Here is an 18,551-nt window from a genome sequence, read left to right on the forward strand (position 1 = left end):
AGCTTTATAACCATTTACTTCTAAACCATAACCGCAGTTATAACTGAACACAGATGTCACCAGCATCCCTAAACCAGTAAAGTTCAATATTCTCAAGCCACAAAGCCTTTCACATCACTTTTCAAAAAGCCAAACAAATCAAAGTGCAGGCCCTAGTAGCTGTTAAAATTAAAATGATACAAGGATGAGAGTATATCCCATGTCCATGGATGGGAGAGTTAATAGTTAGGATGACAATACTACTGAAGCAATATGCAGATTCAATGCAATCCCTATCAAAATCCCAATGACTATTTTTTAAAGAAATCGAGAAAACGATCCTAAAATATATATGGAATTTCAAGGGACAAAGAATAGCCTTAAAAAATCTTGAAAAATCAAAGTTGGAAGACCCACACTTTCTGATTTCAAAACTAGCTACAAAGTTACAGTAATGAAAACAGTGCAGTACTGGCATAAGAACAGACATATAAAACAATAAAACAATTCAAAGCCCAGAAATAATCGCAAATATGGCCAATTATTTTCAACAAGAGTGCCAATAACATTCAATACAGAAAGGACAGTCTCTTCAACAAACCATTCTGGAACTGTTAGCCACATGCAAACAAATAAAATGGGCCCTTCCCTTACACCATATACAAAAAAGTAACTCAAAGTAGACCAAAAACCTAAATTTAAAAGCTAAAACTCTTAGCCTGACTGGTGGTACAGCAGTGGACAACCTAGGACACTGAGGTACCAGATTCAAAATCTGGAAGTTGCTGGCTTGAGTACAGGCTCATCAGCTTAAGCATGGGCTCACCAGATTGAGCATGGGGTCTCCAACTTGAGTGTGGGATCATCAACATGATCCCATGGTCGCTGGCTTGAGCCCAAAGGTCACTGGCTTGAAACCCAAGGTCAGTGTCTCTAGCCCAAGGTCACTGGTTTGGCTGGAGCCCCCGCCCCCTTCAAGGGACATATGAGAAGCAATCAGTGAATAACTAAAGTGCTGCAACTAGTGGGTTGATGCTTCTCATCTCTTGCCCTTCTTTTCTCTCTCTCTTTCTCTCTCTTTCTCTCTCTCTTGTTTGCGTGCAAATGCATGCATGAGTACAAAAAATTTTTTTTCTTAAGTAAATAAGGCTAAAACTCTCAGAGAAGAAAATATAAGGTAAATCTTAATAACCTTAGATTTGGAAACAGTTTTTTAAATATGACCCAAAAAGCACAGGTGATTAAAGAAAAAGTGGATATATTGTACTCCATCAAAATTAAAAAACTTTTGTGTGTCAAAGGACAATAGCAAGAAAATGAAAAAGACAACCCACAAAATGGGAGAAAATATTTGCAAATCACGTATCTGACAAGAATTTAATATCTAGAATATACAAATAACTCCAAAAGCTCAACAACAAAAAGACAAGCAACCCAAATTAAAAATGGGCAAAGGACTTTCTTCAAAAAAGATACACAGATGCCAACAGGAATATAAAAGATTATCGCCTCATTAATCACTAAGGAAATGCAAATCAAAGCCACACAATGAGATAACACTTTATATCTACTACAATTAAACAACAACAACAAAAACCCCAGAAATTAACAAATGTAAACAAGGCCTTAGAGGAACTAGAACCCTCATACATTGCTGGTAGGATCATAATGTGCAGATGCTACAGGACACAATTTGGCGGTTCCTCAAAAAGCTAAAAACTGAATAACCATATGATCCAGCAATTCTACTTGCAGGTATATATTCATATATTTCATATATTTGAATATATTTCATATATTTCATACCCAGAAGATATGAACAGTGACTCAAACAGATAATTCCATGTGAATGTTAGCGGCATTATTCACAATAGCTAAAAGGTGGAAATAACCCAAATATCCATCAACATATGACTATATTTTTAATGTGGTGTACACATACAATGCAATATTATTCAGCCATAAAAGAATGAAATTCTGACCCGTTTCAAAATGCATGAACCTTGAAAACACTATGCCAAGTGAAATAAGCTAGACATAAAATGAGATTCTATATGATTCTACTTAAATACCTAGAATAGGCAAATTCAGGGAGACAGAAAGTAGATTACAGATTACAGGTTATTAGGGGAGTTATTGGGTACAGAGTTTCTATTTGAAGTGGTGAAAAAACTTTCGTCAATAAACCAGACAAGAGAATGTAATCCAAATTGGCAAATAATCTAGGGAAGGCAGAAAGAAAAACGAAAGACCAAAAAAAAAAGCCTTAGAAAAATTCAGCATATGTCAGTATTAGACCAGACCCTTATAAAAGGTTTTTGTGTTGCTCACTCAGCCCTAATATACCTCATTAGGCAATTTACTCAATAGAGGCTTAACTGAGTTAGTTATGGGGAATATCTCTTAAGAGTATGGTGTTTACCCTTTTCTCTTTCCTATTTCTGCTATCTCAAGAAATTCCTCCTATGATGTGACTGCCATGGGATCAAAAGCACTGCCTGCACCCACGCTCAGAAGTTATTACCTCTTGCCCAGCCCACCCCTTCTCAGGGGCAGATAGGAACTTTCCCTAAGGACATCTGGAGCCATAAAAGAAAACAGCCCTGCTGGACCGGCACTGTGCTAAAAAAGTACAGCCAACTGGAAAAGCAAAGGCTCGGGTGCTATAAATAGCTGCTACATTTACCCAGAAGCAAAAGTCTTTGCTTTCTGCCAGCTTCTCCCCTCTTTTTTGTCGACAAAATGGACCAGCTGAGTGCCACATGAGCTTCCCTTAGCAACCTGGCTCCCTAGGGCACCAATCATACTGAAAGACAGGGAGTTCACAGCATGGAACTAGGTTCTGGACAGGTGCCTGGCCATGCCCGGGTGTGAGGGGGCTGGATGAGAATGAATGAAGGACAGAGGCTGCCACATCAGGAGTGGGAAGGCTGGAAAGGGAGATGGGTCCCAAGATACCTTTCCTACCCCTGCAGCCCTGGCTGTGGAGAAAAAGGGAATAAAAAATGGAAGTGGGGGACTCACAGCATTATGAGGACAACATACAATAAGAGAGACAAAGATTACTCCAAAAGCTAGATTCCCTTCCCCCTACATGAGACTGTTCATGAGTATATGCATATACAAAGTTAGATGCTTCCTCCTGACAGTCAGGAATAAACACCGGAATCAGCTCTAGGGAAAATGAGGAGGAGGAAGGGACAAATGAGAACCAAGTCAAGGGCAAAGAAGACAAATGAGGCCCTGGCTGGTTTGCTCAGTGGTACAGCATCGGCCAGGCATGTGGATGTCCCAGGTTCAATTCCTGGTCAGGAACACAGGAGAAATGCCCATCAGTTTATCTACCCCTCCCTCTCTCTCTCCTCCCCCCCCCCCTTGCAGCCAAGGCTCCATTGGAGCAAGTTGGTCCCAGGCGCTGAGGATGGCTCCATGGCCTCTGCCTCAGGTGCTAAAATATGGCTCCAGTTGCAACAGAGCAAGGGCCCCAGATGGGCAGAGCATCACCCTCTAGTGGGCTTGCTGGGTGGATCCTGCTTGGGGCACATGCAGGAGTCGTCTCTGACTCCACATCCTCTCACTAAAAAAAAAAAGAAGACAAATGAACAGGAGGAGGAGGCCCAGAATTGATGGAGGAAGAAGAGACCAGAGGCAATTGATGCACAAGCAGCAGCTTCCACACTCCTGGAGTGGAAAGGGCAGTGGGGGAAGAGAGCAATAGCAGCTCCTACAGGCTCCCAGCACCTCAGTCTCCCGTACACACATTAACACCCTCAGAACCATGTCTTCCAAACTAAGAATGAGATCAATCGCAAATGAATGCTTCTCCCCCCAATAATTCTCCATGGGCTGCACACTTGACCAATTTATTGCCTCCATTTTTTTTTTCCTTTCCAGTCCCAGGGCCCAAGCACGGGGAGAAAAAGAAAAGGTTACAAGTGTCCTTGGCAGGCGGAGTCACTTCAGCAGCCTACCTAGGAGCACCTGGAACTCCGTTTTATAAAATGCTCACATTCTTAACCTACAAGTGTGTATGTCCATGTATTTGTTTCCCTAATTCCTTTGGAAAAAGTGAAACAGGGAGAGAGAGAACATGGAGAGTGGGCATATGCATGGGGAAAGACCTAGAAGACATGAGGCTGGGAGAAGGATGTGAGACAGTTTCCCAGGCTTTGCGGGCGCACCCAGAGGCCAAGTGCAAATTCTGCAGCAAGCAGGCATAGATAATGGTGTCCTCTGTCCTTTTAAAGCCTGACCTACAGCCATGTCACCTGGTCTCATCCTTATTTGGGGTGCGGCAGGTGAAGAGCAAGCAGGCATTGTTTTCCCTGGGCTTTATGCTGAAGGTGGGGGACAACAGGAAAAAGGGAAAGGGGAAGTAGCACACAGCTATGTTCTGCCAGGATGGCCCACTCCCTTAAGCGGGGACCTAGGGCAGCAGCAGCAAAAGAAAACCTCAGACCCTGATATAAATAAAGTCAAAATCATGGTATACCACTGAGGCAAAGGTTGGCATACTCAGCCAGAGCTTAGTGACCTCCCAAAACCATTTGCCACATGCTAACCCTGCGTTCACCATATCATCTGCCCCTGCACACCTACAGAACAAACCCTCCTATTATCTTTGGCTCTCTCTTTTTTTTTTTCTTTCTGAAATGAGAAGTGGGAAGGCAGAGAGACAGACTCCCACATGCACCCAACCAAGATTCACCTGGCAAGCCAATAAAAAGTCCCTTTTTTAAAAAATTCAGTGAGAAGAGGAGAGGCAGAGACAGACTCCCACATGTGCCCCAACCGGGATCCACCCAGCATGCCCACTAGGGGACAATGCTCTGCCCATCCAGGGTGTTGCTCCATTGCAACCAGAGCCATTCCAGTGCCTTTTGCAGGGGCCATGGAGTCGTCCTCAGTGCTCGGGCCAACTTTGCTCCAATGGAGCCTTGGCTGCAGGAGGGAAAGAGAGAGACAGAGAGGAAGGAGAGGGAAAGGGTGAAGAAGCAGATGGGCGCTTCTCCTGTGTGCCCTGGCTAGGAATCGAACCTGGGACTTCCACACGCCGGGCGGACGCTCTACCACTGAGCCAACCAGCCAAGGCCTATCCTTGGCTCTCAATGGAGGACAGACTTACACCTTTACATTTATATCCTTCTTCCTAATTAATTCTGTCCAAGAAAGGGGAATGTATTTCAATGTTCCACCAGTAACTCCTTCCTTAAGTATCCTTAGGCTTTAGGACAAAAGAATAAGGTATTTGAGGTGCCCATTTTTCTATTAAAACTGGCCATTTATAGGCTGTACCTCTACTTAAATTAAGGTTGGATGATCTAGGACCCTGGTTGGCAAACTGCAGCTTGCAAGCCACATGCGGCTCTTTGGCCCCTTGAGTGTGGCTCTTCCACAAAAGACCACATGTGGGCGCTACCTCAATAAGGAATGTACCTACCTATATAGTTTAGTTTAAAAAATTTGGCTCTCCATCAGCCTGGTGTACAGGAGTCCCGGGTTCAATTCCCGGCCAGGGCACACAGGGGAAGCGCCCATCTGCTTCTCCACCCCTCCCCCTCTCCTTCCTCTCTGTCTCTCTCTTCCCCTCCCGCAGAGGCTACATTGGAGCAAAGTTGGCCGGGGTGCTGAGGATGGCTCCATGGCCTCTGCCTCAGGCACTAGAATGGCTCTGATTGCAACAGAGCGACGCCCCAGATGGGCAGAGCATCACCCCTTGTGGGCATGCCGGGTGGATCCCGGTTGGGCGCATGCGGGAGTCTGTCTGACTGCCTCCCCATTTCCAACTTTAGAAAAATACAAAAAAAAAAAATGGCTCTCAAAAGAAATTTCAATCATTGTACTGTTGATATTTGACTCTGTTGACTAATAAGTTTGCTGACCACTGCACACGGCAATCTGTATTGCCAGTTTACTGCAGTCAGAACAGATGATAGGGGCGCAAATGAAAGGCGGCCCATGGACTGGCTAGCCGTGGGTCCCTTGGTGCCTCATGTCCTCCACTCAATTCATATAGCACTCAGGGAGGGAACTGAGGGAGGGGACTGGTCCCTATGAAAACAGGAGGACATCCTCCCATAGCTTCTGTCTTCTCTCGGGCAGTAAAGGATGCAGGAAGCCAACAAAGGAAGGAAGAATGGGACTGCTGGCAAGCCCTATGGACAGTGGATACTCTTCAGTCCCAGGGCCCAAGCACGGGGAGAAAAAGAAAAGGTTACAAGTGTCCTTAGCAGGCAGAGTCACTTCAGCAGCCTGCCTAGGAGCACTTGGAACTCCGTTTTATAAAATGCTCACATTCTTAACCTACAAGTGTATATGGTCATGTATTTGTTTCCCTAATTCCTTTGGAAAAAGTGAAAGAGCAAGAATTCCCACCTTCATCTTATAAGAAGGAAATTGAAGCAAAGAGATAAAAACATTCAGTAGCAGGTGTAGTACCTGAATTTACAGTCAGACAAACTTACAGCGAATTCTTGGCTCTGCCAATTCCTAGCTATGTGGTCTTGGACACCTCTTCACTTGGCCTCAGTTTTTTCATGGGTAACATGGGTATAATGAGAGCTCTTATTTCAAAGATTTTTAGAGAGGATTAAATAAAACAATGCATGGAAAGTGCTTGGTACAGCACCTGACACCTAGTTTTCACACCGTCATTAGAGCAGGGATGATGACCTTCTCCCTGGACCCAAAGGCAGTCAGGACCCGGCCAGACACCCTGGAACCACTCTCCAGAGCTCCTACCTCCTGCAGAATCTACACACCTTCTAGCTGACCTCATACCTAAAACTTTAGAACCGATGCCTTTTGTTGGTATCTACTCCCAGGAGGCAAAGGAAACAAGTGGGAAAGAAGGAACCCCACAAAGAGCTGAAAACAGAGACACCCAAGTCAGTTTTCTGCTGAGCCCCAAGGCTAACCCAGCCCACTCAGGGCTTTTCCCAGCATACCAGTGTCCAGAGATTCAGGCCACAATCATGTAGTAATGCCAGCTGCAGGAACAGCTATAAAACAATCTTCTGCTTTACAAAGTGAAGGTTATAGGATGAGCTCTGCCCACTGACACACACTCATTACTACTTATGCACTGCACCAACTCATACAAACACAAACACACAGTCACCTACCTCTACACAAACAGAAGCTCACTGTCTAATTTGAGCAAATATGAAGCTGAAGAAACAATGCAAAGAGGACACTGAATGGACAGCCTGACAAGAGAAAACAATGTGCAAAGGCTTAGGGAAAAAATAAATTTTTAACGAATAATTTGAAGGACAAGAGAAATAATTTTGGAGTAGTCAGGCAAACAGGCTTTTCCCTTCTAAGACATAAACAAAACTAAAAGTCAGGAAGCAGACAGCAATTAAGTGGAAAAGTCTTTGAACAGGAAAAAAAAATACTGGTTTCATGGCTTCTAACCCATTTAGCCCCTAAACCAGGTGGAAAGGTGGACTCAGACCATCCTTAATCCAGGGACCATTTATTTAATAGGAACAGTATCTGCCCAAATATTAGTCATGACTCAGGCCAAGCAAACAGGGACTGCTCTCAACAAACCCAAGGCACCCAAAAAGGAAAGTAATTAGAGGAGGCTACTGGAGGACAGAAGGCTCACAAAGAGCCTGACCAGTGGTGGTGCAGTGGATAGAGTGTCAACCTGGGACACTGAGGTCCCAGTTTCAAAACCCCAAGGTTACTGGCTTGATGCGGGCTCATTTAGCTTGAGCACAGGCTCACCAACTTGAGCATGGGATCATCGACATGATCCCATGGTTGCTGGCTTGAGCCCAAAGGTTACTGGCTTGAAGCCCAAGGTCTCTGACTTGACCTGATTGAGCAAGGGATCACCGGGTCAGCTGGAGCCCCCGTCCCTAGTCAAGACATGTACAGAAACAATGAACAACTTAAGTGCCACAGCAACAAATTGATGCTTCCCATCTCCCTACCTACTCCATCTAAAAGAAAACAAGTGGGATGTCAGAGTAATGGCATGGTAGGAAGTGATACCGATAAATCTCCCCCCAAACCCAACAAGATCTTCAACCAGAAACAGAAAAACCTATCCCTGGAGCCTCCAGATGTTTCGCAATACACCCGAAGGTATGGTCGAACGAAAAATTGGCTAAATATATAATCAAACCCCGAAGGAAATAGGGAGTAAGAAATGCTCCGCCTTCCTCACTAACCTAAATAGGGCTGCTTTCACTGGGAACTGAGAGTATAGAAACTAAGGCGGGCACAAACGGCCGCGGCACAAACGGCCGAACCAGGCTATGGCATGGAGATTCAAGCCGAGAAAAAACTGTGATTGTGGCAACCCAAGCAATACAAGCTAACACTCGCGCCAAACCCAGACAAAGAAAGACAAGTGGGGCAGCCATTCGCCCCGATCTCCTGGTCGGCACGCGCAGACAGTGGGCGAGAGATTCCTTCGAAAGCCCCGGGAGTGGGCACCCATGTTATCCCACAGAGAGGAAGAGTCAGAGGCCTTTGTGTGGGCCGCCCAGCGCCCTGAAAAAGCCGCGCATGGGGAGGGAGCGAGAGCCAATTCCAACACTCGAACTTTTCCGTGCAAGCGAGGGTTTCACTCAGAGGGTGAGGCAGCCGGCCTGATATCCTGGTCTGCGCACGCAGATAGTGAGCGAGAGATCCCTCCGAGTGCCTCAGCAGTGCGCGCCCGTGTTATCCTACAGAGGGGCAGAGTCAGGAGCCTTTGGTTTGTGTGGGCCAAAAGCGGAATCTCCAGGCCGCCCCAGCACCCTGAAAAAGCCGCGCACGGGGAGGGAGCAAGAGCCAATTCCAACACTGGAACTTTTCCGTGCGGGCAGGGGTTTCACTCAGAGTTTGAGACTGCTGGCCTGATATCCTGGTCTGCGCATGCACATAGTGAGCGAGAATTTCCTCCAAGCGCCCCGGGAGTGGGCGCCCGCCCATGTTACTGGACAGAGTGGCAGAACCAGAGGTCTTTGAGTGGGCGGAAGCCCCGCCTGATTATGCTAGCAGCTCTGACTGACTGAGCCTTACCCAGAGCCCTGTGCTGAGTGGGAATAGAGCGGGGAGTTGCCAGCTCTTTGAGCCTCTTACTATCCAGGCAGAGGCAGCAGCAACCCCATAGCTGGATTATCAGGCTACTAATTGAGGAAGGAAAGACTAGGAGAGAGGCTCCAGGAACACGGACTCTCCCACTGTCGGACCCTAAAAATGCTAATGAGGCTCGACTGCCAAGGAGACTGAAGCACAATACATGACATCACCATAGAGACTTATCAACTACAAACCTCTACCTGAGTGTGCCAAAGAGGCAGAACCCGGGGTACAGAGTCACCGACCAGGAAGAGGGAGAGAAAAGGAAAAGCAAGAAGATAACTTCTCAAAATCAAGAATAATCCGCAGACTTTATAACCTATCCCATTTTATTATATTTGTTTGTTTGTTTCTCTTATCTTCATTCTTGATTTTTTTTTTCCTCCTCCAATTTGATTGCTTAACTCTCTGCCGGTCTTACTCTCTCCTCTCCTTGAACTACACTACCCATAAGTGTTACATCTCCCATTATCTTTTCTTTCCTCTTCCTTTCTCTCTATAAGGGTTGCACTCCAAAACCCTTAACTCTCTCTCTCTCCTCTTTTTTCTTTTTTCTTCTTTTAGTGGTTCCCTCTTTTTTCTTCTCTCTTTCTTTTCTCCCTCTATATTAGTTTCTTCCTTTCTCCTTTACATCTCCTCGCATTCAAACCTCAATAACGAACAAATTATCTTATCTGGGACTCAAACTTATGTTTGTGGCATTTTGGGTTTTTTTTACTTCATCTTTTTAACTCACTAGCAGTGCTCCCATCCCTGGCTCTCCATTTTATCTAGTTCTTGTACCACTAAATACAATAGTAATGTTTTAATTTGTCCCCCCATTTTCCTGTTTCCCTCTTATTCCTCTCATCATAACTCTTAGTCAACCAACACCTAAAAGCAAATCATTTTATTCTTGACCCAAATTTTTTCCTTATTTGCTTTTTGTGGGTCCATACCCCCCCTTTTTTTGCCTCTTTATTACATCTCTCCAATTCAGGCCCTCCATTACAGGAATTGTTTGTTCTATTTAGTACAATATAATTCACAGTTCACCACAAGATTCTTTCAAGAAAGAGGGGAGAGGAGAGGAGAGGAGAGGAAAAAAGGAGGAGGGAATAGTTTCCTTTTTTAAAAATTTTTATTTTATTTTATTTTTCTTTATTTCATTATTAATTTTTTTTAAAAAAAACTCTTCGATTTTTTATTTTTTTAACTTTTTATTCATTATTAAATCTCATTAATACTATGAACAAAACCACCCTCAGATGCCATTAAGGAAGAGAAAATCGAGTATCATGGATACAAAATAAAGAGAGGTAACACAGATAGATGAAGAAAAATCTTGGCCCTGGCCGGTTGGGTCAGCGGTAGAGCATCGGCCTGGCGTGTGGGGGACCCAGGTTCGATTCCCGGCCAGGGCACATAGGAGAAGCGCCCATTTGCTTCTCCACCCCCCCTCCTTCCTTTCTGTCTCTCTCTTCCTCTCCCGCAGCCAGGGCTCCATTGGAGCAGGGATGGCCTGGGCGCTGGGGATGGCTCCTTGGCCTCTGCCCCAGGCGCTGGAGTGGCTCTGGTCGCGGCGGAGCGACGCCCCAGAGGGGCAGAGCATCGCCCCCTGGTGGGCGTGCCGGGTGGATCCCGGTCGGGCGCATGTGGGAGTCTGTCTGACTGTCTCTCCCCGTTTCCAGCTTCAGAAAAATACACACACACAAAAAAAAAAAGGCTCAAAAAATTTTTAAAAATTAGGCCTGACCTGTGGTGGCGCAGTGGATAAAGCGTCAACCTGGAAATGCTGAGGTCGCCGGTTCGAAACCCTGGACTTGCCTGGTCAAGGCACATATGGGAGTTGATGCTTCCAGCTCCTCCCCCTTCTCTCTCTTTGTCTCTCCTCTCTCTCTCTCTCTCTGTTTCTCTCTCTCCTCTCTAAAAAAAAAAATTTTTTTTAAATGAGATAGCCCTACAGGAATTATCTGACTCCATCAAAAAGAATAACGTAAGAATAATAGGTATATCAGAGGGAGAAGAGACAGAAAATGGAATGGAGAACATACTCAAACAAATAATAGATGAAAACTTCCCAAGCCTGTGGAAAGAACTAAAGCCTCAAATTCAAGAAGCAAACAGAACTCCGAGTTTTCTTAACCCCAACAAACCTACTCCAAGGCACATAATAAAATTGGCACAAACCAACGGCAAAGAAAAAATTCTCAAGGCAGCCAGGGAAAAGAAGAATACAACATATAAAGGAAGGCCCATTAGATTATCATCCAATTTCTCAACAGAAACTCTACAAGCTAGAAGAGAGTGGACCCCAATATTTAAAGTCCTGATAGAGAGGAACTTTCAGCCACGAATACTATACCCATGAAAAGCTATCCTTCAAATATGAAGGAGAAATAAAAACATTCACAGATACAGAAAAGATGAGGGAATTTATCATCAGAAAACCCCCACTCCAGGAATTACTGAAGGGGGTTCTCCAATCAGATACAAAGAACCAAAAAAAAAAAAAACAAAGCCAAAAGTAAAATCTCCAAGAAGAACACAATAAAACCAAAATTAAACTGTGACAACAACAAAAAGAAAGGGGGGGAGAGGATGGAGATTAACAGTAGCAAAGGACGATGGAGTGCAAAAGTACTCACAAAATAGTGCACTACAATGAACAGGGTAGGAACCCTTTTCATTACTTAAAGGTAACCACCATTGAAAAAACCATCACAAAAACACATGATTTAAAAAAGACAGCAACACAGGAAAGATGTATGGAATACACCAAATAAAAACAAAAGATAGAAAAACGAAAGAGAAGGATCAAACAAGACACAAAACTAACAGAAAGCAATATATATAAAATGGCAATAGGAAACTCACAAGTGTCAATAATTACACTAAATGTAAACGGATTAAACTCACCAATAAAAAGTCATAGAGTAGCAGAATGGATTAAAAAAGAAAATCCAACTGTATGCTGCCTACAAGAAACTCATGTAAGTAACAACAATAAAAACAAATTCAAAGTGAAAGGCTGGAAAACAATACTCCAAGCAAATAACATCCAAAAAAAAGCAGGCATAGCAATACTCATATCTGATAATGTTGACTACAAGACAGCAGAAGTACTCAGAGACAAAAATGGCCATTTCATAATGGCTAAGGGGACACTGAATCAAGAAGACATAACAATTCTTAATATATATGCACCAAACCAAGGAGCACCAAAATATATAAGACAGCTACTTACTGACCTTAAAACAAAAACTGACAAAAATACGATCATACTTGGAGACCTCAAAATACCGCTGACAGCTCTAGATCGGTCATCCAAACAGAGAATCAACAAAGATATAGTGGCCTTAAACAAAACACTAGAGCACCTGGATATGATTGACATCTACAGGACATTTCATCCCAAAGTGACTGAGTATACATTTTTCTCCAGTGTACATGGATCATTCTCAAGAACTGACCAGCCCTGGCCGGTTGGCTCAGCGGTAGAGCATCGGCCTGGCATGCGGGGGACCCGGGTTCGATTCCCAGCCAGGGCACATAGGAGAAGCGCCCATTTGCTTCACCACCACCCCCCCCCCCCCCGTCCTTCCTTTCTGTCTCTCTCTTCCCCTTCCGCAGCCAAGGCTCCATTGGAGCAAAGATGGCCCGGGCGCTGGGGATGCCTCCTTGGCCTCTGCCCCAGGCGCTAGAGTGGCTCTGGTCGGGGCAGAGCAACGCCCTGGAGGGGCAGAGAATCGCCCCCTGGTGGGCAGAGCGTGGCCACTGGTGGGCGTGCTGGGTGGATCCCGGTCGGGTGCATGCGGGAGTCTGTCTGACTGTCTCTCCCCGTTTCCAGCTTCAGAAAAATACAAATAAATAAAGAAAGAAAGAAAGAATTGACCATAAGTTGGGCCACCAAAACAACATCAGCAAATTCAGAAAAATCGAAGTTGTACCAAGCATATTTTCTGATCATAAAGCCTTGAAACTAGAATTCAACTGCAAAAAAGAGGAAAAAAATCCCACAAAAATGTGGAAACTAAACAACATACTTTTAAAAAATGAATGGGTCAAAGAAAAAATAAGTGCAGAGATCAAAAGATATATACAGACAAATGAAAATGACAATACGACATATCAGAATCTATGGGATGCAGCAAAAGCAGTGATAAGAGGGAAGTTCATATCACTTCAGGCATATATGAACAAACAAGAGAGAGCCCAAGTGAACCATTTAACTTCACACCTTAAGGAACTAGAAAAAGAAGAACAAAGACAACCCAAAACCAGCTGAAGAAAGGAGATAATAAAAATCAGAGCAGAGCCTGACCAGGCGGTGGCGCAGTGGATAGAGCGTCGGACTGGGATGCGGAAGTACCCAGGTTCGAGACTCCGAGGTCCCGCGCGGGCTCATCTGGCTTGAGCAAAGAGCTCGCCAGCTTGGACCCAAGGTCGCTGGCTCCAGCAAGGGGTTACTCGGTCTGCTGAAGGCCCACGGTCAAGGCACATGTGAGAAAGCAATCAATGAACAACTAAGAAGTCGCAACGCACAACGAGAAACTGATGATTGATGCTTCTCATCTCTCTCTGTTCCTGTCTGTCTGTCCCTGTCTATCTCTGCCTCTGTAAAAAAAAAAAAAAAAAAAAAAAAGAAAGAGGAGAAAAAAAAAATCAGAGCAGAAATAAATGAAATAGAGAACAGAAAAACTATAGAAAAAATTAATAGAACAAGGAGCTGGTTCTTTGAAAAGATCAACAAAATTGACAAACCCTTGGCAAGACTTACCAAGGAAAAAAGAGAAAGAATTCATATAAACAAAATCCAAAATGAAAGAGGAGAAATCATCATGGACATCGTAGATATACAAAGAATTATTGTAGAATTCTATGAAAAACTTTATGCCACTAAATTCAACAACCTAGAAGAAATGGATAAATTCCTAGAATAATACAATCTTCCTAGACTGAGTCCAGAAGAAGCAGAAAGCCTAAACAGACCTATTAGTAGAGAAGAAATAGAAAAAAACATTAAAAACCTCCCCAAAAATAAAAGTCCAGGCCCTGATGGCTATACCAGCGAATTTTATCAAACATTCAAAGAAGACTTGGTTCCTATTCTACTGAAAGTCTTCCAAAAAATTGAAGAAGAAGCAATACTTCCAAACACATTTTATGAGGCCGACATAACCCTCATACCAAAACCAGGCAAGGATGGCACAAAAAAAGAAAACTACAGACCAATATCTCTAATGAATACAGATGCTAAAATACTAAACAAAATACTAGCAAATCGAATACAACAACATATTAAAAAAATAATACATCATGATCAAGTGGGATTCATCCCAGAATCTCAAGGATGGTTCAACATACGTAAAACGGTTAACGTAATACCCCATATCAACAAAACAAAGAACAAAACCCACATGATCATATCAATAGACGCAGAAAAGGCTTTCAATAAAATACAACACAATTTTATGTTTAAGACTCTCAACAAAATGGGTATAGAAGGAAAATATCTCAACATGATAAAGGCCATATATGATAAACCATCAGCTAACATCATATTAAATGGCACTAAACTGAAGGCTTTCCCCCTTAAATCAGGAACAAGACAGGGTTGTCCACTCTCTCCACTCTTATTTAATGTGGTACTAGAGGTTCTAGCCAGAGCAATCAGACAAGACAAAGAAATAAAAGGCATCCTATCAGAAAAGAAGAAGTAGAAGTATCACTTTTTGCAGATGATATGATCCTATACATCGAAAACCCCAAAGAATCCACAAAAAGACTACTAGAAACAATAAGCCAATACAGTAAGGTGGCTGGATACAAAATTAACATACAAAAGTCAATAGCCTTTCTATATGCCAACAATGAAACATTTAAGAACGAACTCAAAAGAACAATCCCCTTCACGATTGCAACAAAAAAAATAAAATACTTACGAATAAACATAACAAAGAATGTAAAGGACTTATATAATGAAAACTATAAACCATTGTTAAGGGAAATCGAAAAAGATATAATGAGATGGAAGAATATTCCTTGTTCTTGGTTAGGAAGAGTAAATATAATCAAGATGGCCATATTTACCCAAAGCAATATACAAATTTAATGCAATTCCCATCAAAATTCCAATGACATTTTTTAAAGAAATGGAGCAAAAAGTCATCAGATTTATATGGAACTATAAAAAACCCCGAATAGCCAAAGCAATCCTAAAGAAAAAGAATGAAACTGGGGGCATTACAATACCTGACTTCAAACTATATTATAGGGCCACGACAATCAAAACAGCATGGTATTGGCAGAAAAACAGACACTCAGACCAATGGAACAGAATAGAAAACCCAGAAATAAAGCCACATATATATAGTCAAATAATTTTTGATAAAGGGGCCAACAACACACAATGGAGAAAAGAAGGCCTCTTCAATAAATGGTGCTGGGAAAACTGGAAAGCCACATGCAAAAGAATGAAACTGGACTACAGTTTGTCCCCCTGTACTAAAATTAACTCAAAATGGATCAAAGATCTAAACATAAGACCTGAAACAATTAAGTACATAGAAGAAGACATAGGTACTAAACTCATGGACCTGGGTTTTAAAGAGCATTTTATGAATTTGACTCCAAAGGCAAGAGAAGTGAAGGCAAAAACTAATGAATGGGACTACATCAGACTAAGATGTAATAAGATGTAAGTTTTTGCTCAGCAAGAGAAACTGATAACAAAATAAACAGACAGCCAATTAAATGGGAAATGATATTTTCAAACAACAGCTCAGATAAGGGCCTAATATCCAAAATATACAAAGAACTCATAAAACTCAACAACAAACAAACAAACAATCCAATAAAAAAATGGGAAGAGGACATGAACACACTTCTCCCAGGAAGAAATACAAATGGGCAACAGATATATGAAAAGATGCTCATCTTCTTTAGTTATTAGAGAAATGCAAATCAAAACTGCAATGAGATACCATCTCACACCTGTTAGATTAGCTATTATTAACAAGACAGGTAATAGCAAACGTTGGAGAGGCTGTGGAGAAAAAGGAACCCTCATACACTGTTGGTGGGAATGTAAAGTAGTACAACCATTATGGAAGAAAGTATGGTGGTTCCTCAAAAAACTGAAAATAGAACTACCTTATGACCCAGCAATCCCTCTACTGGGTATATACCCCAAAAACTCAGAAACACTGATACGTAAAGACACATGCAGCCCCATGCTCACTGCAGCATTGTTCACAGTGGCCAGGACATGGAAACAACCAAAAAGCCCGTCAACAGATGACTGGATAAAGAAGATGTGGCACATATACACTATGGAATACTACTCAGCCATAAGAAATGATGACATCAGATCATTTACAGCAAAATGGTGGGATCTTGATAACATTATACGAAGTGAAAAAAATAAATCAGAAAAAACCAGAAACTGCATTATTCCATACGTAGGTGGGACATAAAAGTGAAACTAAGAGACATTGATAAGAGTGTGGTGGTTACGGGGGGAGGGGGGAGAGGGAGAGGGAAAAGGGAAGGGGGAGGGGCACAAAGAAAACTAGATAGAAGGTGACAGAGGACAATGTGACTTTGGGTGATGGGTATGCAACATAATTGAATGACAAGATAATCTGGACTTGTTATCTTTGAATATATGTATCCTGATTTATTGTTGTCGCCCCATTAAAAAAATAAAATTATTAATAAATAAATAAAAGAAAACAAGTGGCATGCAAAGTTATTGAATAAAAGTGAACCTAGGCCCCGGCCAGTTAGCTCAGAGGTAGAGCATCGGCCCAGCGTGTGGAAGTCCCAGGTTCAATTCCTGGCCAGGGCACACAGGAGAAGCGCCCATCTGCTTCTCCACCCCTCCTCCTCTCCTTCCTCTCTGTCTCTCACTTCCCCTCCCGCAGCCAAGGCTCCACTGGAGCAAAGTTTGCCTGGGCACTGAGGATGGCTCCATGGCCTCTGCCTCAGGCGCTAGAATGGCTCCAGATTGCAGCAGAGCAAGGCCCCAAGCATCGCCCTGTGGAGGGCATGCTGGGTGGATCCCGGTCAGGTGCATGTGGAAGTCTGTCTGTCTGCCCTCCGCCCACCCAGCTTCTCACTTCGAAAAAATACCCCCCAAAAAAGGCAAACCAGCCCTGGCTGGTTGGCTTAGCGGTAGAGCGTCGGCCTGGCGTGTGGGGGACCCGGGTTCGATTCCTGGCCAGGGCACACAGGAGAGGCGCCCATTTGCTTCTCCACCCCTCCCTCCTTCCTCTCTGTCTCTCTCTTCCCCTTCCGCAGCCAAGGCTCCATTGGAGCAAAGATGGCCCGGGCACTGGGGATGGCTCCTTGGCCTCTGCCCCAGGCGCTAGAGTGGCTCTGGTCGCGGCAGAGCAACGCCCCGGAGGGGCAGAGCATCGCCCCCTGGTGGGCAGAGCGTCGCCCCCTGGTGGGCGTGCCGGGTGGATCCCGGTCGGTCGGGCGCATGCGGGAGTCTGTCTGACTGTCTCTCCCCGTTTCCAGCTTCAGAAAAATACAAAAAAAAAAAAAAAAAGATAGGCCTAATGCAGAACAGAAATTCTGTTGCTATCAGCACAGAGGTAATAACCAAGGAAACAAGAATAAAATCCCTGTCTTAGGAGAAAACTTAGAAAGTAACAATGGACCAAGAATAGTCTTCAAAGTCAGGGCTGAAAGTTAGGGAAAGAAAGAAGAGCAAGGGAACCAGACAAGGGACAGCTAGAATAGGGAAGAATTACACAGGTTAAAAGAGGAGAGAATCCTGAGAAGAGTATCACGTTATAGGCAACAATGTCAAGAGATCAGTTAGAATGAAGATGAGAAAATCCACTGGATTTGGGCAATGAGGCTGCCAAAGGATCTTCAAAAGAGGAAACACATGTAAAGAAACAGAGGCACACAAGCAGAACACTGAAAAGTTGAGTGGGTCCACTGAAATTTGGAGATTTGAAGCCAGTTCTTTAAATCCAGTTTTTTCAATATTTTCACTGTCTGAGCAGGCAGTGGAACAGTGGATAGAGTAGGGGTCCCCAAACTACGGCCCGCGGGCCACATGCGGCCTCCTGAGGCCATTTATCCAGCCCCCGCCGCACTTCCGGAAGGGGCACTTCTTTCATTGGTGATCAGTGAGTACTGTATGTGGCAGCATCCCAAAGTGCGGCGCTCGCGTCACGGCTCCAGAAGCACATCGTATCACTTGTTATGGCTAGCAGTGACAAATATGGATCCGGACATTGACCATCTCATTAGCCAAAAGCAGGCCCATAGTTCCCATTGAAATACTGGTCAGTTTGTTGATTTAAATTTACTTGTTCTTTATTTTAAATATTGTATTTGTTCCCGTTTTTTTACTTTAAAATAAGATATGTGCAGTGTGCACAGGGATTTGTTCATAGTTTTTTTTTATAGTCCAGCCCTCCAACGGTCTGAGGGACAGTGAACTGGCCCCCTGTGTAAAAAGTTTGGGGACCCCTGGAATAGAGCAT

General features: G+C 43.7%; 1 protein-coding gene across 6 annotated transcripts in view; it reads right to left on the reverse strand.

Annotated features, from left to right (window-relative positions):
- SIL1 (SIL1 nucleotide exchange factor) overlaps nucleotides 1–18,551 on the reverse strand; it is a 276,662-nt gene that overhangs the window by 190,823 nt on the left and 67,288 nt on the right. The window lies entirely within an intron of this gene.

The sequence above is a fragment of the Saccopteryx bilineata genome, chromosome 4, assembly GCF_036850765.1.
Source record: "Saccopteryx bilineata isolate mSacBil1 chromosome 4, mSacBil1_pri_phased_curated, whole genome shotgun sequence".
In the NCBI taxonomy this organism is placed as follows: domain Eukaryota; kingdom Metazoa; phylum Chordata; class Mammalia; order Chiroptera; family Emballonuridae; genus Saccopteryx; species Saccopteryx bilineata.